Source organism: Canis lupus, chromosome 38 (genome assembly GCF_048164855.1).
Source record: "Canis lupus baileyi chromosome 38, mCanLup2.hap1, whole genome shotgun sequence".
NCBI classification, from domain to species: domain Eukaryota; kingdom Metazoa; phylum Chordata; class Mammalia; order Carnivora; family Canidae; genus Canis; species Canis lupus.
This window is the reverse complement of record NC_132875.1, coordinates 9,327,662-9,351,340: the sequence shown is the minus strand read 5'-3', so window position 1 is coordinate 9,351,340 and position 23,679 is coordinate 9,327,662. Positions and strand designations below refer to the sequence as shown.

At 43.0% G+C, this 23,679-nt stretch overlaps 1 long non-coding RNA gene across 3 annotated transcripts in view; it reads right to left on the bottom strand.

Moving 5' to 3' along the window:
* Positions 1 to 595: 595 nt before the first annotated feature.
* The window catches only part of LOC140626730 (uncharacterized), a 47,804-nt gene continuing 24,720 nt past the window's right edge, over positions 596 to 23,679 (bottom strand). For 2 of the 3 annotated variants that reach the window (XR_012025778.1, XR_012025780.1), the window contains exons 3-8: positions 8,652 to 8,826; positions 3,652 to 7,280; positions 3,247 to 3,301; positions 2,863 to 2,940; positions 2,660 to 2,738; positions 596 to 859 (exon numbers count right to left, since the gene is read on the bottom strand). This is a non-coding gene — a long non-coding RNA (uncharacterized lncRNA). The remainder of the gene's footprint in view (positions 860 to 2,659; positions 2,739 to 2,862; positions 2,941 to 3,246; positions 3,302 to 3,651; positions 7,281 to 8,651; positions 8,827 to 23,679) is intronic. The other variant, XR_012025779.1, reaches the window with a different exon arrangement.

Sequence of the window (23,679 nt, the reverse complement as noted above, 5' to 3'; positions counted from 1 at the left end):
GGAGATCACTAAAAGGAGTAAAAAACATTAAAAGCAGAGGGGAACACCCAAAGACCAGTGTCACCACTTGAGGACTTCACCCAGCCTGGACTCTGAGAATGGTGTCACACATAGGAGGGGTCACAGCAGTGTGTTGGCCTATCCAAGGACACTTCTGGAATCCCTCCCAAGACATGCTGAGAAACCTAGCACTCCAGCCACCCCAGCTCTCGTGTTGATGGGCCAGGAAGTGCCCACCTTAGAAAGCCTTTGAGAAAGTTCTCCCCAGGACTTCAGGGAGCAGTACGGTAATAACAGGATCCAGGCTTTCTTGTTTTAACAACAGTTATAGGAGAAAGTCTCTCTGGCATCTTAGGTATTCTCCTTCCCCTCCTCTGTATTTCTTTCATTTTATTCCAACTACCTAAGTAGACCGTGAGGAGGCCTCCCTTAGGTCCTTCCCAAATCTATATGACATTGTCCCTCTCTCTCTCTCTTCCTCTCTCTCACACACCCATACACACACAGAATGCGAACTATTTAGGCAACTTTCTATTTTAGTTTGGAGCTCCTCCTTAAGAAGATCCTAAAACACAAAATCAAGTGTAAACAGTTTATTTGAGAGGAAATCTCGAGAAACACCATCAGGGGAGTTTTCAAGGAAGTGAGAGGGCAAAGGGAAGACAGCCAATGACAGGTTTGTTATCAAGCGAGTCATCGCTGCAGACAATTAGAGCTTAATCCTGCTGCCATCACTGGGAGCCAGTGTAGAAAATGCACCTCGGGCTCGTGCCACCTGAGCGGTGACGGAGCAGAGCTATTAATACACTCCTTCCCATCAGTTATCGATCAAGTCGATGCTGCCTTTAACAAGCTGAACCTAGGGAGGGAGACAGAAATTTCAACAGTATAAACTCCTCGATGGCTGCTATGTGTCTTATTCAACCTGAATCTCAGCCTGATGTAGAGCGGTTCCCTGACACTGGGAGCCTCCGATGCTAAAGGCAAAGCAGGAGGCCAAAGCAAGCTCCAGCTCCCCGAGACAGACTTCAGGCAAAGAAATGCAGCTGCTGGCATTGGGAAGGTGGCAGGCACACACTGGAGGGGCCACAGTGAGGGTGGGACACCAACACTTGCTTTCCTAGGGCATTACAGCATCCCTCTGCAAGCCTGACTAACATATTTAGCGCAGCATGCTCACCGGATACTCATGGGCTCACCCATATTTCCCAGCCCTGTAACCAAAAGGCTGTGAGCAGGAGGGCCATGCATCATTTCCAGGCAAAAGCATTTATGAGTCAGTACGCAACCCTTCCACCCTCCCTTCCTCTATAAGAGCAACCCAAAAGCTATATGTTCCAGGTCAGCTATAGGATACAGCCATCCCGGATCCCAGTGTTAACTGGAAAAGGAGCTGATCTGGAAGGCTGCAAGACCCACAGCCAACTTTGCGGAAAAGAAAAACAAACCTCTGTGCTCAGGCCCTGAGATTTCCAGATTTACTTGTTACTGCCGCATAGCTTCACCGAACCTGTCTAATATGTTAAGGTGTTTCGTCCTGCTTTCAATTTTTTGCATTTATTCAACAAATAATCATGAATAAATCAACATGTAATTACTATGTCCCAGACGGTATTGTTGGCGCTGGGGAGAAATAACAATGAACAAAAGGACAAAAACAGATCTGCCTTTACGGGGGCACCGTAAAGTGGGACTAGTGGGAAGTCACCCTTGCCATAAAGGGAAAAAGTTTGTTTCTCCGCACAGTCATTGTAAGAGGCGCGACAGGAAATATGCCTCTGGAGAGAGAGCTGTTCTGGTATTTTGATGGGATGAAGTCCATCGGCTGACATGTGTAAGGCAAGGATGTTAGAGAACAAGAAAGGAGGATATCGTGGCAAACTGCTCTTTGCACGTCATTGTTTCAACATGTGGACCAGGCTCTGTGCTAGATGGCAGAGATCAGAAGGTAACTAAGAATAAGGCCTTGCTTCACAAGCCAAATCTAGCGAAAGGAGAGAAATATACACCAAATATAAATTCTTTTTTTTTTTTTTTTCAAATATAAATTCTTTGATGGCTGCTCTGTGTATTATTAAACTTGGAATCTCAGCCTGACACACGGTAGATGCCCAACAAATGTTTATAAAACCTACTAATAATTACATGATATTGTTTCACTTGATCTGAAAAGAAAGACTGCATTAAAGCAACAAATCAACCCGTATCTCTGCAGATCCTCGCCCTCAGCTTTTGAGCATCGGTGCCTAAGGAGACCAAGGCTATGACTTCCTACATCACTCCAGGAGTGTGTGGCACATGGCTCTGCAACAGGCAGTCAACTGAAAGATTGGGCTCTGGGGATATGAGCATCAAAGACCTAACAGCTGTTCAGAGCTCAACTTGAACTTGAAAGCTGGATAGAGTAATCCGTAAGATGGAATGTTAGCCCTCGGGACTGACACTCAGTCAGCAACCTCCCATCTGAGGCATGTCCCGTCTACATACCTCAGTGCAAATCGCAGCAATCCATTGCAAGGACTTGCAAACATTTCAAGAAATGAATACCTCTAGCAATGCCCCAGGTTTAGAGAGAGGTAAAGGTACCATGTGCATCCAGAGAAGAATTCAAATTGGTGCATTTGTTACGTTTTGGGATCTCTTGTTGCCAGATTCTCACCTCCAGGGATGTTCTCTGCCATCCACATGCCTCCATCCTCCTGCGACTCTCTTGGTGTCGATTATAGGTAATATGGTACCTATAGCATAAGTACCACAATCAAAATAAATCCAAAAAAAACCCAAAAAAACAGAAAATAAATAAATAAATCAATCAAAGTTGTAGAAATGCATGAACATTTACCATTTAGCAACACAACTTACAGCGAGGTGTTCTTCCCCTGAAAACAGAGCCCCCTCAACCTCTTCTCTTTTCCAGGAAATATTAAAGGTTTGAGAAATCTCAAAAAAAAAAAAAAAAGAGAGAAATCTCTGTCCTAGGAGTCACCACACATCCAGGGGTCCTTAGAGAAGAGAGAGTACTAATTTCCCCTGTTGGACACCATCCCACTACCCAAATGGTCTCCAGTGTGTCGCCTTTGCCCATCTTTGTACTCACTGGGCCCTGTTTCTTAATGACTGTTCAATTGCTTGTGGATTAGCACTATTTAAAATATAGGATATCTGCAGTGACTGCCACAAGTTACCAGCCCCTTCTTCCTCCCCTTCCCCCCCCCACCCCCCCCCCCCCCGGGAAATTCCTCTTACTTGGCAACAGCTTTGTCGAGGCAGTAAAGAGCTCCGTGAAATCTGATCCAATGCACTGTGAAGTTTAGCAATCTCTTTCTGTTAGGTACACAGCCTACCCTGTATCTTACCCCAACAGTTGGAAATAATATTAACTGACCCCCTTATAAGCATCAGAAACCAGTTGCTTCTCACCACTAATCATCTATTTTTGGAAATAACTGCAAAACAAGCATATGGTCAGTCACGGCTCTAACTCTAAAACAACGCCTCTTGATCTTTCATCTCCCCCCCCCCCATTACTTGGTTCTCTTTTCTACCAACCCACCCCCTCCCATGACTTTAGCCCTAAGGATTGTTTTTCCTCTCTTCATTCCCTCCCCACCCCCAATCCTTACCCTTGTACCACAGCAAACCACATCTTACCTATGTGGAATGCAGAAGAAATGTTTTCCTTTTGATATTAAAAAGTCCTCCCACCAATTAAGTAAACATTGGCCACACCGCAGAGCTGGTATGTTATTGCAAAGCACAGGAGAGCACAAAGCCAGAGTTTTCGCAGAGCTGTGTCAAAAGGAACCTCAGGCTTTGGCCTCACCTCCAGGGAAGAGATGAAAACACGCTATGCACGTGTCAGAATGCCAAGTGCAACCATGTGCGTGCCTTGCTACAGTGTTAGAGGACGTGACTGAACAACAGGCCTGTGGGATTCCCTCTCCTCTTCCCAAACAGGATCCAGGCTGAGATCAAATGCCATGCTCTAGGAGGTTCCTCTCTGGCGACAACAGGCGACACTGGAACCGTGTGGTCCATGGGGCGCCTTCACGGTGCTCGAGGAATTGCAGCACAAAAGGCCGAGAGCCAGACTGTGCCACGGACATCAGCCAAGTACACATCTTTCCCAAATTTCTTAGGGTTGTGACGTTCCGAACCACAACCGTAAAACAGGAAGATGGGACCAGGAACCATTTAAAGGATTCTTTTCAGTGCACCTGCGTTTCGGTATGGGCAATTTGCAATTGTCTAAGATGAAGTTTCAACATTTAGTCGTGCATCATTGAGCTAAGGCCGTCCACTCTGAGGCTTCACAGAGGGAATATGGCATGCTGCTCCTGATCTGTGTTTGATGTGCCTAATGGTAACAGGAGGGCCGTTTCAACTCCCCTTCTCCATTTCCGCATCCCTTAAAAGAGATAATTCCAATTCTTCAGTAGAGCATCAAAGAGCACCAAGAAATCATAAGGCTTCCACGTGAAAAGTCTCCCACTGGGATGCCTGCATGGCTCAGTGGTTGACCATCTGTCTTTGGCTCAGGTCACGATCTGGGTTCCTGGGATTGAGTCCTGCATCAGGCTCCCCTCAGGGAGGGCTCTCCCTCGGCCTATGACTCTGCCCCTCCTGTGTGTCTCTCATGAATAAATAAATAAAATCTTTTAAAAAGATTTTAAAAAGTCCCCCATTGTACCCATAGGGATTCAGTCAGTTATTAATAAAAACACCCCACTGAAGGTTTCCATTTTTGCCTGGGATCTGAGTATGTGGTTACTTTTGTCCACGGCATCCAAGGGCGAGTTAATTTTATTAAGAACATTTTGAGCAAACTAGCATGTCAGAAGTTGACACTACTCTCTCTCCAGTCCCTCTATTCTTGGTAACATGGTTAAATATCGCCTGGCCCCAAAAGCCAGTTGCGCCTTTTTTCAATCTAACAGCCATTCTGTGGATAGCATTTGTTTTCCATTGCTGCCAAGGAGACAATCTGGCTCTCATTTCCTTTGAAGAAGAGCCCGTTCTGATGAGTCAGGTCTACATTGGGAATAATTAGGTCAAATAAATGAGCCCTTCCAGCTGCCTGTGGCATCACTCAACACCCCCATGTTGCAGATAAAGGAGACAGCACTGGAGCAAAAGCAGAGGTTATCTGTTGTGAGTTATACCTACCTCTTGCCCAAGGGATGTTATCAAAACGTACGCAAGGTAATTACGGCTCCTCTCTTTGCATCTGGAAAAGTGAAAACTGATCCATAAAATCGTATGGTGGTCCCACTGCCTTCCCAGCCTGCAGGAGAAGGCTCCTATCCCATGAGGAAATGCAAACCAGCTGGAAGGTCTCAAGACAGCCTTCTGCCTTGTGTCACATTTGCTCCCGTGGTCTCCCAGTCACCTTATCCTGAGCTGTCATGTCCACTGGCAGGAGAGAGAGGAAACTCGGTGAGGTTGGAGGCCTACGCCAGCTCTTGCTAATGTTCTGCTCAAGCTGATACGTGCAGCTCATCATTCAGGCAAGACTCTCAGGTTAATTTACCAGTTTGCTCAACAACGCGTATGCACGGCAGGAGATCCATCTGGGCTCGGATTAGAAATGCGGAGCTGCTACCCCATTTGGGAGCTCCCCCGTCCAGATCTGGGCAGCGGGAAGTGGAGAATGGAGAGAAAAACCTTTACAAGGTAGTCTTTCATCCAAGAGGCTCATTACTCAGGGAAGGTGGGGAGGACTCTTTGTTTCTCCCTCACCTCTCTCTTTTTTTTAACTTTATTAAACCATTTGGAGCTCTCAAAAGTTGCACCACCAAATCCCACCAACCTGGGATTTTGTACCTAACATTGACAAGGGTCATGGACTTCACACGAGGGTTAATGATGCATCTCACCCTACATCAGGCTGACCAGACCAGGTGCTCTTTCCCAGCAGCATGTTCTCACAATTATCCCACCACTACTTGTTAAATCAAAACCACCATCCGAAGCCTCTCGTGCAAGTGGATTATCTTGAGTTGTGGTTGCTTTGTTTCCCCACGGACTTCACTATTTGAGTTATGCCAGTTCTACAAAAAAAAATGCAAAACTTGCTCCCTTAAAAAATAAGAAGTGAGAGAAATTCAGCTTATGTTGAAGTAATAGGTAGGAACCAAAACACTGCTCCCCAGGCTTTCCTGCCTACAGTGATTGACACATCTCACGCCTACCAGGTGGTATGTGATGCCCGAGGAGAAGCCTGGGAAGGACAGAACGGGACAGCTCTGAGCTTCAAAAATGAGCCCATTTTCAACTGTTCTGGGGCAACAGACTGTCAAAGTCAGTGTATCATAAAATATCTTTCATTCAGTCACTCAATAATCAATCACTGAAGACTGGTGGGTACAAGGCACTTACTTTTGTGTCCCTGCGCCCCTACCCCAGGTGTAAACACCAGCCCTGCTGGCCCTCCATTGTACAGCAGACCCTAAATCCAGGCGGCCTCCCAGATGCCAGAGCGATTTGCAGTGATGGAAGGTGAGGAGGGCTTGTACCAGGACACTCAGTTGAAAGGCAGCAGGGCTGACTCATAATTCAGGTCCTCCGTAGAGTCCCATCATCCTAATTTCCTCCTATATGAAATCTCCAGGTTGAGGCCAGGAGCCCTAACCCCATGCTGCCTGTGGATTCACCCAGGAGAGAGGATCTCATATCCCTAAATGAGGAGGAATTACCTTTTTTTTTAATCTCCTTGTAGCCTTGAAACAATCTCACTCACTTGTCTTGCTCTAGTCTAACTTCCTCTCCTGGGATGTGTCTGCAAGGCTCATTACTAAGAAATGCTGGCATCAGCCACATCATAGGCTTGAGACTCCAGCACCTCTGCTTCCATGAGCAAACCTCAGCTGTTGCAGAGTGAAGCTGTATTTCACCTCCCCCAAGAGGCTCGATCTAAGCCATCCACAGACCCCAGAAGCACAGGCAAAGGTGGGGTAAGAAGGGAGGTTCCCTCGCTGGGGCAGGGGAGCGACCGCAGGTCCTTTGCCAACCCAAGGAACACACAGTCGGCTTTGTACTGCCATCCCGGGCCGCAGGTGCAGCACGGTTCATGCATGCACCAAGTGCAGGATGTGCTTTGGGTCAAGGGCGAGAGTGGTGTGCTCACACCTGCAGCCACTGAAGCCTGGGGCTGTGCTCAGTGAGGCGAGGCGAGGGAGTCGGAGTCTAGCAGGGTCCGTTAATCCATCCGAGTGTTGTCTGAGCTGGCTGGACTGGAAACGAATTCACAGCAGGGCGGCCTCATGGTCCCACTGCCTTAACTGGGGTGGAGACCACAAAGACTTTTAATTGCTGGTAATACAAATGGAACAAAACTTTAAAATGTAATTTCCTCCTGTTTCTCCCCTACCCTGTGTCATCTTTAATCTGTGTTGGGGACGATATTGGGTGTATCAAGAGTACAGAGGAGAAGGAAAATCCTGTGATGTGAAATATCCTTCAGCAAGAAAAGCAATCGGAGAAGTGACTGTAAATCCACTTCAGCTGTTTGCTCTCTTCTCTTTCTCTCAGATTCCCCCTAGTAAGTAGTAAAAAAGACGATGGCTTTGGAATGCATGTTTTACTGGAATTGGAAGGAGTTTTACCAAAAGAAGTCCAGAACACTCCTTTTGCACCTGAAGAAGGACAAGACCCCCGCCATTGCAGCACCAGATTGGGGGGCGTGGAGCCCTGCTGATGAGATCTTCGCTATTTCCCTATTTGCAGACTCTGAAGCGCCTTGACTTGAAAACTGATGAATAAGTTTTCTTTTGTGGCATAAGAATAGGTGACCTCTTCCCCCTGAATTCCCATCCTGGGGGCCAGGGAAGAGAGCCCGGGATCCCTTCTCTTGGCCTTCACACCGTGGGAAAGAGTATCTAGAGTTTAAAAGCCTGATAAATGCCCTCCAACAGCTTTGAAAATCACTCAGCGTGAGCACTTGCCCCCTGAACAAACATCCACGTTGTATCGCGACAGGCATGCCTGGGGTCTTTGACCCAGTCACAGGCGCAGAGCTGATTCCCTTTGTCAATAGATTCAAGCCACTTGTCTCGCTTCTGAAAACAGTTTCTAAAGAATGATCTGGGGACGTCAGTTTCCTAGGAGAATCCATCACATCTCCCGAACAGATATTTCCAACTCTTGCAAACCATTAGATAAACTTAAAGAACAAATTAGTCCTCACGGCCGGCCTCCTCAGCCTGCCCAGTTCACCACTTAAATCACGCTGCTTTCTCAGTGGATTTGAAGCAAGCTTTCAGATCAGAGCCCTCCAACCAAGAGCCCGAGTACATAACTCATAAGAACAATTGCCCAACAACTGTTTCTTCAATTTCTCACATCTGGTATCTGCTCCCTTGTGAATGGGACACCCACCAACCTGAAGGGTTAGGGTGGGGGTGAGTTAAGTCTCGAAAAGAAAGAGGTGATGGAAGAGCAGTGAGATCAGAACTGTCCCAGGAGGCAAATGTCAGTCAAGGGTTCTGAGACCCTGCACATAGCTATTTCGACTCTGTCTTGATCTTGTCCACATCTCCAGATATATATCCCTGCCACCATAGACACTATAAGCTATGCCGAGCCACGTACAATCAACTGCAAGTAACTTTACAAAAGAGTCTGTTCCTCGACAGAATCAGAACAAAACTTACTTGGATTCAGTTAATATCCCTAAACTGAATTAAGCATCATAACGGCCCAGTATGGTGTGGAAAGCAGACTTCGATGTTAGGTAGGATAGAGTTGCTGTACTTTGCCTCTGCTGCTCATCTGGTAGTGTGGTCAAGGCAGGCTACTCGCTGAGTCTCTGCTTTCTGCTCTGCAAAACTGAAATGATGACACTTAACCTTATATGAGGCAAACAAGAACAAAATGAGAAAAAAAAAGAAATGACAATAGGTCTTTCACACACTTGATACAGCATCATAAATAGCATCTAGTTCCCACTATCTTTTATGTACATACAACCATAACTGGGACCCCATTACTAAACTGGTTCTGACATTTTGACTTGTCTTGGTTTCCTTTATAAGAATTAATGAACAATGCCAGTATCCAGGCCGGTTACCATAATCGTTGTAATATTGATGCACCAAACTAATCACATGGTAAATTATAAGGGCAAGTTATTTCACACAAAAGGGAGAAAGGAATGGCTGGAAAGAGATGAGAAGTAAATTCACAACTTTAGCTACACATTCTCCCAAAGAAAGTTTTACTATATTTTTATGTCATTTTAATGTAGAGTATAATATTATAGAAGAACATTTTATTAAATTATAGAATTTCAGAGTCATTCAGCCCAAATCCTTCACTGATACCTGAATACCATGTGAAATACTTTTTATTTTTAACTTACTCTTCAGAGTACTTTTTTTTAAAGGCTATTAGAGGATTCCCTGAGTAAGCAAGATTGTGGCAACCTAAGAATAAGAGGTTCCAAGTCATGAGGGCAGGTAACTTTAGAGAATCCTCTCAGTTGACATGTTCTGAGCTGTAACTGGATATATGTCCTATAATTTCTCTTGGAAGAGATGAGAGAGAAGAAACTTAAAAATCTAAATGTCATGGCTGCTCCCACATGGGCACAGCCACTGCAGACTGACCATGCAGTCAAAGGCCAAGTCAAAGGCCCATAATCCAATGTGTCTAAGTCTCTTAGGGAAGATGGGCTATTGGTGGTAGATATTGAAAATTGGGCCCCAGGGGCACCTGGGTGGCTCAGTGGTTGAGTATTTGCCTTCCGCTCAGGTCATGATCCTGGAGTCCCGGGATCCCAGTCCCTGACTGTCTCTGCCTCTCTCTGTATGTCTCTTATGAATGAATACATAAATAAATAAATATTTTTTAAAAAGAAAGAACAAGAAAATGGGGCCCCAGCCCTAAACTCCTGAACAGAATCTTTGAAGATGATTCTGAAATTCACATTTTTCATAAATTCTAAATGTCTAACCCTTTGTAATGCAAAAAAAACTGATGAGACAAAGCATTATACTCATCACTGAAATCGGCAAAGTAGTTTATGTATTAATGGAGAGAAAGAGGAAAAACAGAAAGCCAGTCATCTTCTTAATGTGCAGATGTGTCATACTGTGTCATTTAAAAAGTGCCCATGTAACTCATCCCCCAATTAGAAATATTACCCTATGCTTCTAAAATGATCTCAAAGTTTAGTCACATTTAAAATAAAAGGGTAGAAGCAGAAAATATTTGCCTCAATATAGCACTCAACACTCAATACTACATTTTTTGTAAGGGTCCAAATATGACGTTTTTTGGAGAAAGAAAAGCCTACTGGGAAAATAATATGGTTTTGTTGGGTCTGAATGCATCTTTCCAGAAAACCAACTATGCTGCATTCAGCCACAGGAGTATAAATTCTTCAGAAAGTTTCTCAGGAGATAATAATGGTGAATAGACTAACTTAAAATCGCAAGCAGAAAAATTTTTTCAGTTTCCAAAAAGAAAAATCAGCACCCTCTTCTAGTTCACTGAGAGATGTAGAAAGTGTGTCATATTTACCAAAGGCTAAGTGATTCCTATTCGTTCTAATGAGAGCTCCTGAGAGCCTAATTTTTAACTTTATCACAAGTTAAAATAAAAAGAATAAAGATATGATAGAAATACAAATTCACACTACCCATGAAATGAAGTTTCCACCGTGGTCCACCATGCCCATTAGACTACATAACCTTATACCTATCAACAGTCCCTTCTACCTTCCTCATTCCTATGTCTTCATCACACCCTTAACAACATGCCATCTGCCTAAAACTGGACTGAGGGGATTGTCATCCTAAAATAATGAGACAAAAGTTAATATATACAAAGTACTACAGAATCTTTAGAAATTAGAGGTAATATCTACCTGGGACAATCAAAAAAGAGTTCATAAAAATAACATTTTTATCAACAGAGATGACCAAGAAAGGATGTTATGGAAAGAGAGAGAGTATGAGTCAAAACATGAAGATCAAAGATGAGGGACACAATTAAAGGGAGGCCTTGCCTCTCTTGCCACTTTCCCTCCACATATTTTATCAACCCTCATATCTTCTATTAGACTCCTTCAATATCTCTCCAATCTTTGCTTGACATTCAATTCTCTTTATCGTTATTCTAATTTATACACTCAGTATTTTTTCTCCACTTAGACTCCAACCATTTGTTCATCTTTAGATTAATCTATTTACTCCTTAGTTTAAAAGCAGGATTGGCTCCTTCAATGCCTATTGTATAGCCCCCTAAACCCTTACTCTAGCATTTAATGTCCCCAGTCTATCATTCTAGTTTTTGGTCTCAAAGTTTCCCTTAACACAGATACACAGAGGTCAGTGAACAAGTGAAGAAGTCAGGTGACAAGAGAACTGAATCTCAATTAAACAGCCACTTTAACCTTTGAGAGCCCAGTCTCAACAGAATGGTGGGCTATGGATATAGTGATGAGCCAGTGATGAGCCAGTGATGAGCCAGTGATGAGCCACAGTGGATATGGGGGAGGGGGGAAAGAGGCATAAAGGTGAGCGAAAGAGGTAAAAATAACTAGTATAGATAATTCTTTGGGAGCAGTTAGACAATAAAAGTAATATGAATAATAGGATGCTATGCTTGGAGAATCAGGAATGCCAAGGAATGGCTTCTTGGTGGAAGTGGGAGTGGTAGGTGATAATAGTAATAGTAGATGGAGGTGGTGGTGTTACTGTTTGTGGTGGCTGGGATCAGGAGAGAAGAGACTGCATCCCCAGGTTTCCTACCCAAAATCACAGCAAAAATGAGAGGTGCTCACCCGCAACCAGAGAAAAGTGAGGAACAAGTCAAAAGCCCTTACCAAGCCAACAATCTACAAAGAAATCTTAAAAACATTTGTAAGAACCACAGCTTTGAGTAGAAAAATTATTTCAGCATATTTTGGGAGAGGAGGAGGCAATATCAATTAAATATAAACTTATTTATGTATTTGTTTATTCCCCAAACTTGTTCCAGAAAGAATCTAAGGCAGCCGCAAAGTGCTAGGTGCTGGATAAAAGCCACCACATCCTGGAATATGAGCTAAACTCCCTTGGCCACCAGTGCTATAAGACCCGAGCAAATCGTAAACAAAGAGCTCAAAGCACCAAGCTCTTAAACAGAAGGAATAAAACTGAAGGACCATGATGAGAAGGGGCAGGTCCCCCAGGTGTACCTGAGTGCTGAACTGGTTCCCACCACATCAAAAGCAATGGCACAGCCCCTAATTCCAATTGCTGAAACATTTTAACAGCTGGGAATTAAAATAAGCTGTCAGCCAGCTCAAAAAGATTTTTTAATTCAAAATAAATCAGGCTAACAACCTGCAGATGTTTGGAAAGAAAATGTTTGGGTGACTCATTTTCAAAACCCAATTCCCTAACTTTGCCATTTCAGGGTTTCTGAATGACTGCTACCTGCCCTTCGTGTCTAATCATGAGACAAACTGTTATGCTGGCGTTGTCAGATTTAACATTGGTCTAACATGTTGACGATCGTGGATTCCATCTGGTAAACTAGGCTAAAATCAGAACTCAAGAGCAGAGTTGGTCAGATTACTGAACGTGTTACCAAGTCTCTGGATCTCCAGAAATCCTTCCATCTTTAACAGTAGATAGAGATACTCAAAAGTTCTACCCAAAAGTCTTTGTACTTAGGTTTATGCCACATTTGTGCATACATTTCTTACAATGTATTAATTTCTGGGAGGTATTTCTTTGTGCCACATTTCTTAGAAAAAATCGGGATCATCTCAGGATGGGTCGAACGACAGAATAGAAACAAGGAGGGAAAACAAGAAGAAGAGGCTGCAGGAGCAATCAAAAATATCACAGACTCAAGATCAATGGCCAAAGAGAAATCAGCACCTCAGAGTCCCATCTAAGGACAACATGAGAAGTGCACGTGTCAGTGAGCTGCCCATGGAGGAAGAAGAGGAGAGCATCAGCTTTTCCACCTGAGAACCATCTAGGTCAATTCCATTCGGCCTCTTTTAACTGGTAGATATAAAACAAACCACAATAATACAGTACTAAATCTGGTTCTAAAATCTGGGAGCTGTTGGTCATCAAAGCGATGAGATGAAGGTATTAGATTGCTGCCAGTGGGAGGGGAAACTCTTCACCCATTCATACTCAGCAGGTGATTTTGCCCCCCCTCCCAAGGCCTTCCCTTCTCCTTTACCTTCCCAGAAGTTCAGGCTGCTCTAATGTAATGCCATAGATTGGGTGGCTGATAAATAACAGAAATTTATTTCTTACAGTTCTGGAGGCAGGGAAGTCTAAGATCAGGGTGCTAGCATGATCAAGTTCTGGTGAGGATCCTCTTCTGGGTTGTAGATTGCCGACTTCCCAGGTATCCTCATGTGGGGGAAGGGGCAAGAGAGCCCTCTGGGGTCTCTTCTATAAGGGTACTAATCCCATTCACGGGGGCTCTGCCCTTATCATAACCTAGTCGCCTTACCAAAGTTCCCACTTCCTTATTCTATGACATTAGACATTAGGATTTCAACAAATGAACTCCGGGGACAAATTCAGTCTACAGTACTCTCCTGGCTTCAAGTCGCCAGTGATGGGAACTATCTCTGGCCTCAGTTTCCAACTCTTCTGTACACCCACAGGCATTTGCATGTTCCCCACTGAGGGTCTCACACCCAGCAAGGACAAAATGATCTGCCTCCAAGTCCATCTCCCACTTCATCCTTGAAAGCAAGAGCTATGTCTTGTCATCTTTGTATCCCCAGCACCCAACATGGGGCCTAGCATTTAGTAAGCAGTCAATAGCTATTTGCTGAATTAATCAAGTTCATTAAGGAGAAGATTATTACTTTTAAAGAGAATAAACTGAAAAGTCTCAAACAATGTCTAATAGGTACATTTTCCCAAACTGTTGATCAATCTGCCTTTTAAGACCAGAAGCTGAAAAAATAACAGAATGTCTTTAGAGGTTGTTTGATCAAACAAAAAATGAGAAGGAAGATTTCTTAGAAACACACACTTATTTCAACATTTGGAGCTTCCTCATATCTCACTGCCCGAGCCAATATCAGTCTCCCTGAATCCCTTTGAGCCAGAATTCAATACAAATAAAACGTAGAAGGTCCTAGATCCTTAGCTCTAAGAGAAGGAAAAGTGAACAGAAACGATGTTTCATTCCCATTTCATCCTATTTCCTTTTCTCATCACACCGATCTCATTGAGAAAGGGGTAGAGTCCCTACTCTGCCATCTTATGCATAGTTCAAGACCATCTCACCAAAGAGTCAACATCCTTGATAAATGAAAACCACATGACTATCAAGAGTGTATTCCTTTTCAGCAAGGATCTATGGCCAAAAAGACATAAACTGAGCTTGATTTGCTTCCACATTACAGAAATTAGACTTTCTCTAGCCATGATTATATCCAATCTAAATTGTCAAAATCAAGTACCTTTGTACTTGACTCCACTACTTACTAGTTATACCAACCTGGACAACTCAGTTCATTTAGTTAGCAAATGTCACTTAAATTCCTGCTATGTGCCAGGCGCCATGCCAGAGGCTAGCGATAGAATGGGTAGATGAATAGAAATGGTCTTTGACCTCCCAGAAATTAATCCGGTTCTCCCCACCTTAGCACCCCCTAATGGCAAACCTCTGTTCTTGATACAAAGGGTTCCAATTAGGAATAAATGAAGTAACCTATGTCAGGTGCCAGATGCAGCACCTGGTAAATAATATGGGCTCATCAAGCGCAAGAAACTCTTATTATGATTAACGAATAAGTTAATGTTGAAATTTCATAAGTTATAAAATATAATACAGTTGTTACTGTTATCATTTCTCTAATAGGGAATTTTTAGACCAAGTTGTTAAAATAAAGCCAGTATTATATTTCCATTGATCAAAGATGAAGCATTTTATATAAATTTAAACTTCAAATGTGGCTGTTCTGATAGCCTAGGCACACTCCAGACCTAGAAGATATTTTTAGGTAGCCCCATCTCCTACCATTCTCTGTAAACCTTCTATGCACCAGCTACACAAATGGCTTGCAATTACCCAATATAACAGGGACGTCCACCCTATACTCCAATGGGGCCCCATGCAGACTCCAGTTTTGTGCCCCTGTCACCGTCTGTCTCCTCACCCAGAGCTCAGGTATTTGAGGACATGGAATCATGTTTTATCTTAACTTTCTATCCCTCGTGGCTTCTTGTTCAGTTCTTGGCATGCAGTAAGGATTTGGTCCAAAAATGCTCATTATTTTAAAAGTAATGATTAAATGAGGGCTACCTGGGTGGCTCAGTCAGTCAGATCTGCCTCTGGCTCGGGTCATGATCCCGGAGTCCTACAATCGAGTCCCACATCGGGCTCTCTCCTCATCGGGGAGTCTGCTTCTCTCTCTCCCTCTGCTGCTCCCCCTGCTTGTGCTCTCTTGTTCTTTCTTTCTCTCAAATATTAATAAATAAATAAAATCTTTAAAAGTAATGATTAAATGAATCAACCAGAGGGAAAAAATAGAATATGTTATTTATGCCTTAATCATCTTCTTAAATGTAAAATAAATTACATTAAAAGTATATTTTCTATTCAGTTAGAATTCAAAAAGCATTTCATAAATGCACAATTAACTATTGTATGCCCAACCATGTGGGAGACCTTATGAGTGATGTAAAAATGCTATAAACACTGCACACACGGTATACAAATTTTCCAACTTTGGAGGCTACAAAAAACTTTGGAAGTCATACCATTCAAAACTGTCATTTTATGGGTCATGAAACTGAAGTTCACAGCGTTTGACTGGCCCAATATAAAAAACAAAAAAAAAAAAAAACAATGACAACTAACATACCCTGTACTCTTACCAGATGCCAAACACTTCACTGGTATTATTTCCTTTAATTCTCAAAACCACACAATGAAACAAGTACTATTATTAACCCCATTTCACTGATGAGGAAACTTAGCATTAAGGAGATTCAATGACTCGCCCAAGACGAAGCCAGGTCAGAGAAGAAGGCTGTGTGACCCACTGCCCACTTCTCGTGCCACCTGCCCATGATCCGAAGGCAATACGTGCACAGAACTCCAAGTAGGAGCGGGGCTAACCTGGCACCTCTCACCACTCTGGACAGTGACATCAGCAGTGACAGAGCCTGTGGCTTCTGCAGTCCTCCCAGGCCGGCGTGGGACTTCTCATCTGTCTTGTTATTTATTCAATGAGATTCTGGTTACTTTTGTAAAAGCAAAAAGGAAGGTGTTCTTTCTCTCTCCCTACCCCCACTTCTCTCTCTCTCTCTCTCTCTCTCCCCACCCCCTGCCTCTTCTTTCCTCCCCTTCTCTCTCTCTCTTTTCCTCCCCCCCCCCTTTCTTTCTCTCCCCTTCTCTCCCTCCCTCCACCCCCCATCTCTCTGTCTCTCTCTGGTACAAAAGTAGAGACAGAAAGAACATGTGTGGGGCCACAGACTTGGAATCAGACCCTCCCCCAAGCCACTCACTTCACCAGAGCAGGACCTGCCACAGTCCACTGTAAATAATTGCCTTACTGCCCTCCTTCCTTCTCCCCCAAAGGCGATCAAAGTTCTTGGTGAGGGAATTAAACTCCTCTATGAGCCACTCCTGCCACCTAGTGTGAAGAGATCTAGAGAAAAATAATTTGAGCTGATAGCAGAAAAAACACAATTTAACCTCCATATGGCAAAACATTTTCAAATAAACACCATCTACTTTCCCTGGACTCTTCTATGAGCTGCAAAACAAATGAGCGTCTATAGGTCAGATGCAGTAGATTGAGGCCATGATTTTATTTTTTTTATTTTTTTTTTTTGAGGCCATGATTTTAAACAAGCCAAAAGCTTCTTGACATTTTGCAAAAGAATGTCCCACGAGCACAAATTCCAAGACATGCCACAGTCACTTGGAGATCAAAATCACGTGTACAAACTATGAAAAATTTCAAATCAGCAGGGACCAATCCAATGAGATTGTTTATATATAAATATATATAAATATTGTTTATATATAAATATATTTATATATAAATATATATATATATATATTCTGCTATGAAATTGCTTTTCCTAAGATAGCTCAGGAGAAGCACATTTTCCCTAATGCTGAGACATGAGAGCATCTCTTTGCTTGTTTGTCCTGTTGTTGTTAACCTGATAAAAATGTCCCTGTGGCGTATAAGATAACGTTTTCAAAAACTTCCCTACAATAAATATCACACGTTTCACACAGCTTTCCCTATATCATTGGTTGGCATAGGCTGGAGACCACCGCAGGGTGAAATTCAGTGCAAGTATCGATTGCAAGACGCCAAGATATCTCCCCAGCACACAGCTTTCTGGTGCTGTGGTTTTACTCAAAGGTAAAGTAAGGTGTGGAAAGCCTGATTCTCTCTTTCAGAAAATCTTCGATAAAAACTTTCTCGGGGCACCTGGGTGGCTCAGTCCATCAAAAGTCCCACATTTTAAAAAAAAGAAAAGAAAAGAAAAGAAAAGAAAAGAAAAGAAAAGAAAAGAAAAGAAAAGAAAAGAAAAGAAGAAAAAAAAGAAAAGTCCCACACTTGCTTTCTGCTCAGGTCATAATCTCTCGGGGTCGTGAGATCGAGCCCCACAACCAGCTCTTGTGCTGAGCCTGGGGCCTGCTTGGGATTCTCTGCTCCCCCACCACTCGTGCATTCTCTAAAAAAAAAAAAAAAAAAAATTAAACAAATAATTTCTCACAACTGGCCGTGGTAAAAGATTGGACAGAGAGAGTTTAGGTTTTTATAACTTCTGGAAAACCCTTGGAGTACGGACAGTGATTCTGATTAATGAAATACTGATTTCCTTCAATAATCAACCAGGAAAAGCATCAGGCTACTGTTCTTAATGGAAACTAAAGAGCCAAATAAGCTCCTTGCCGATGTGGATAAACCACCCCCATCCGGAAAAGAGGGGGTTAGTACAGTCCCTATGAAATCAGAGTGAAAATCGGTTGAAATTCACAGCACTTGAACCCCTGCCTCAGCACCTGCCTCCTCAAACGCACAGGCACCCGCGTACAAGCAGAATGTACTGATCCCCAATCTCTCAGAGCATCTAGTGAAGGAAACAGAGACCCTGGGGAGAATTGCTGGAAACCAGAGGGGCAGTCAGATCGGGTTCCCCGGCTGCAAACCACCAGTGACTAGTGTGAGCACAAGGGAGTATGAGAAACAGCCTCTTCAGGCCTCGCACCGGGGATCCAGTTACATCACAGAGGGTGAAACCACTTCAAAGCCCAGATATTGGCAGCCTGAAGCCCACTAAGGATTGAAATGAAATACTACCTATTTCACCAGGCCTGGAGCGACGAATCAAACAACTTAATTCCTCCGCCGAGCCTTGGTTAATGATCAAGAGGCTCGTCTCCCCCTGGCTGGCTCGGCGTATTGAGTGTAGTTTGTCTTTATGTACGTGTTTCATTTTTTTGGAAAGCTATACGAGATGATGGAAAGGCATAAATTAAAGAAGTATTTTATGGGGGGTAAGGCATTTATTTATTTTTATTTTATTTTATTTTATTTTAGTACTGCCACCTGCAAAGTCCTTTTAGGGCCACAACCGATAGAAGCTAAAAGGCCAGGAGGGAGAGAAGCAAGAAGAGAGAGTCTGCACCGTAAAAATAGGAAAGGCTCTAGGAATGTGGCTCTAGGCCCAGGAATCCAAACTGGTTATCTCGGACTATAATTCTTTCAAATTATTTTTCCAAGAACAGAGGCTCGTATCCCTAGACTGAGATTGTGCCGGGGAGCTCCTAAACTCCATTCCAGCATCTCGCCTTAGAAAGGTCTACAAATATCAAGGAAAAATGAGTTCAAAAACACACAGAAGTCCTACTAGCCAGCTGCCCAGTGTTCCTTCTACTTTTTTGTTACTCGTCATGGGCCTCGGGGGCTGTTTCCACCTCTCTGGCACTCCCATGGCCAGTTCAGAGTGCTGGTCCTCTTCCTTGACAACTGCTGAAAGCCCAATTTTGTGCCCAACACCCATAAGAAAATTTCTCTGCAAATCCCATAGATTTATAAAGCCCTTTCCAAAAGCCCTACTGGGCTTCTAAGTCACCTATTACGTACCTCAGTTTCTTCATTGTTCATGTGTTTGTTCTATTTCCAAAGAGATGATTCATTCTTGAAAAGTCTTAGGGGTGGTTATACTTCAGGATTCCCCAAGCACCTTTGTAGCCTGACAACATAGTAGCTACTCAGTAAACAGTTGAGGATTGACTTTAAGGTCTAGATAATCTATTTAAAATTGTGTGCGAATTGGTCCTCGCAGCTCAAAGGTCTTGGGATGTGACCAGGGTGGGATGTGCATAGGAAAATGATTGTTTCATCTGACACAGAAATGGAGGTGCATGGTTTTTATAGTTTACTGTGGCCTAAGCTAGAGATTCTTCTTGTCTTGTGCTCAAAGACTACATGTGACATCTTTTACCTTTAGAAAGAAAAGAATAGCTGCTTAAGGAAAGGGCACAAGAAATAATAATAAAGGACTTCCCACTCCGTTTTCCCCAAGTCCTCAGAATTGGAACCATCGGCCAAGCACCACACAGTGTGTGTATGAGAAGGCCTGCAGAATTGAGATGGTTTTAAGAAATCTGTGCATACTTGATGGGATGAGCACTGGGTGTTATTCTATATGTTGGCAAATTGAACACCAATAAAAAATAAATTTATAAAAAAAAAAGAAAGAAAAAAAATCTGTGCATAAGGAGAGCGGGAAGGCTTTTCAAGGCACGAGTCTGTGTCCCAGAATGTCTTGGAATCTAAGATGCTGCTGCCACTTGCTATGGGACCAGGAACCTTGCCACAGAGGAGAATAAGCACAGCAGAAAAATTGACGTGACTGAGAAACCAGACTCAGACTGAGTCAGAGCCAGCGTGAGGCACAATTTGCAAGCAGGCGAAGTTGGCCGGGTGTGCTCTTGTGATCCCCCTTTCTGCACCTGTCTTTCCACTTCCCATCATCCATCCTCCAGGTGATCCTCAAACAAACTGCTGGATTGCAGGACCCTGAGCGCTGGGGCCTCTGCAGCACTGCTTTTCACAATGGTCCCTGACACTCTGAGACTCTTGTTCTATATATCAAGTACTTGGTTTGGAAAGCAATCAGATCAACTCATGGAACCGCAAAATTTCTAAGCAAAAGCTTACTTAGAATTATTTCATCTGACCCCCTTACACCAAACAGAGGCCACAGAGCTGAAGTGATTAACCCTATCCGGCACAGCTAACTAGTAGCAGGACCGGGACCACACCCCCCTCCCCCAGAGCTTCCTGATTGGCAGTCCTCTGTCCCTCCTGCCATACCACTCAGTAACTCAGCCAATAAATATTCACCGAACACCAACCATGTTCCAAACCCTGTGTTAAACTGCCAAATTGAGATCACCAAAAGGTTACAGACTAAAACTCAGTATTATTCTTTAAATCATTCATTCATTCAATAATAATTCATTGAAACTTCTAGAGGAAAAAATAGGCAGGAAGCTCCTTTATATCAGTCTTGGTGATGATTTTTTCGATTGGACAGCAAAAGTAAAGCCAACAAAAGAAAAAAAATAACCAAGTGGGACAACATCAAACTAAAAAGCTTCTGCACGGCAAAGGAAACCATCAACAAAACTAAAAGGCAACCTGTGAAATGAATGAAAGGTGATAGGAGGAAATACTTGCAAGTCACATATTTGACAAGACGCTAATATCCAAAATATATAAGGAACATAGAAAGAACTCATACAATTCAATAGCAAAAAGCAATCTGATCTTAAAGTAGGCAGAGGATCGAAACATTTTTTTCCAAAGAAGACATACAGAAGGCCAAGAGGTACATGAATAGATACTCAATATCAATTTATACACCTATCTATATATACCACCATATAGATATGTAGATATATCACTAGATAAATGAACATACACACAATGAAATATTATTCAGTCATAAAAAAGAATGAAATATTGCTATTTGTGACAACATGGATGGAACCCGAAGGCATTATACTAGGTGAAATAAGTCAGACAGAGAAAGAGAAATACTATACGGCCTCATTATATGTGGAATCCGGAGGGAAAAACAGCTAATAGAACAGATTAGTGGTTGCAAGAGGTGGGGGCATGGAGGATGGGCAAATTTGATGAAGGGGTTCAAAAGATACAAACCTCCAGTTATAAAATAAATAAGTCATAGGGATGTAATGTACAGCACAGTGACTATAATTAATAATACTGCATTGCATATTTAAAAGTTGCCAAGAGAGTAGATCTTAAAAGTTCTCACCATCAGAAAAAAGTCCTATAACTATGTATGGTGATGAAGGTTAGCTAGACCTGTGGTGACCATTTTATAATACATACAAATATCAAACCGTTATTTTGTAACACCTGAAATTAGTATGATGCTGTATGTCAATTAGACCTCAATTTAAAAAATGATTTAAAAATAATAAAAGGGGCGCCTGGGTGGCTCAGTCAGTTAAGCATCTGCCTTCAGCTCGTGCCACGATTCCAGGGTCTTGGGATGGAGCCTGATGTTGGGCTCCCTGCTTGGGGGAGCCTGCTTCTCTGTCTCCCTCTGCTGCATCCCCTGCTTGTGCTCTCTCTCACTCTCTCACTCTCTCTGTCAAATAAATAAAATCTTTAAAAATAATAATAATTTACTAAATATACACTATGTGGTACTTTCTGCTTATATGTTCATGCCAAGAGTATCTAAAACTTAATTATTATGATAGCTTTGCTGAATCAACTGAATCAACTTAGCTAGTCTGGAACTAAATTTCCCAGAACGTCCTCCTCTGTGTGGTGTGGGTTAGGGCTGACCTCTCAAGGGAAATTTGCCTGGAATTCAGAAGGCAGGAGTAAATCAGTGGCCAGGACATCCTGAAGGTCGGTGTGGGTGCCAGGCACTGCTGTAGCAGAGCTGCTGGCTCATCTTGCTGGCTGGGGGCAGCAGCCCCACCTGCAGTTGGTTCCGCTTCCAGCAGATCTGCAAGTCCTATATGCAGCTCGGGAGCAAAGAGTCCGGCTCATTCCATAGGTCACCCTTGCTTGTTCAATTTGGAAGTGGTAGGAGACAGCCCGGGGGGGTTCTGGACTTTCCTTGGATTCTCTGCATTTGCCCTTGTCCTACTGTGCTATCTCATACCCAGCTGTTTTCCCCAGCTCTGCAGAGCGACAGGCTGGCCATCAGGCCAGACACAGAGACAACAGCCTTCCACAGACTTCTTCAACCCCCTACCTGGTTGAAGATCAAATCCTTACTTAAAAAAAAAAAAAAAAAAAAAAACAACTCTCATTCCAACTGGCTCATGGTGGTTCCCCTTCACTAACTGAACCCTGATACAGAAAAGTATTCTTAAATCTCCTTTAATCCAGTATTTCTGACACAGAGTGACATATGAACTCTTAAGAACAAACTTGAAGGGCGGCTGGATGGCTCAGCGGTTTAGCGCCACCTTCAGCCCTGGGCTTGATCCTGGTAGACCCCGGATCGAGTCCCACGTCGGGCTCCTTGCATGGAGCCTGCTTCTCCCTCTGCCTGTGTCTCTGTCTCTCTCTTTGTGTGTCTCTCATGAATAAATAAATAAAATTTAGAAAAAAAACTTGCAGTTTCCTATGGTTGACAAATTATTTTTATCATGACCTAGATACATATAAATATTGATCAGATAGGTACAAATACTGATCTATAACTATAAACTAAAATAAGCCTTAAGTTTTACATATAAATAAAACTAAATCCCTAAAAAATATATAAATAAATAAATAAATAAATAAATAAATAAATAAATAAATAAAACTAAAAAGCAGTGAAATTGAAATCAGTTACATTAATTTAATGTGCCTAGCAACGTCATTTTGCTGAAATGAAGTCATGAATGAACCTTCAGTACAGGTTCTTTTAATATCTCAGGACTGTACCACCAGGTGCCCTGCGATGATTTAATACTTATGACCCTTTCTTCTACTCAGATTATTACAAAGCCTTCTTTTATAGTTTTCTGAGATGCCATATGCCTGTCACTTAGTGCAAACACGTCATTTGGTGATAAATTTCAATGATAATAAGAAGTTAACTCTGCCACTGTCCGGGTTTCCCTCCTCCCTCCTTCCCTCTCCATCCCCACCCCCTACCCCGTTCCTCCCTGGGGACACCATCCTGTCTGGGCTTAGCCAGATTCCTCATTCTGGCAGCTAAATCAGTCTTCCCCAAGAGAACAAGGCTTTCCAGCCTCCTACATACAAGACCTTCTGGCCAAGGGAAAGCTGGTGTTCCTTATTGAAGATAAGAACAACACACCCAACTCTGCTATATGTTGGAAAATCTCAGTGAAAGGGGCAAAGATGCTGTCTCTGCTTCCTCAGAATAACCCAGAATAATTCATACTATTGCCACTGCACCATAGCTTTCATCTGGAAATTTCATCCTGGAAGACCTAACCCTGGCATAGTCCACAACCACACTAAGAAGCCTGCAACGCGAACGAACACGTTAGCATCTCTCCCTGAAGTTGCTTAACTCGAGCCTCGGGCACCACCAAATTCATGTAATTCCAGCAGACGCTCTTGCAAAGACTCAGACACCCAGTACATTCGTGTAATGGTTATTTCTCAAGGCTGGCTTATTTGCGACATTTCCATATGTGAAGGGTGATTAA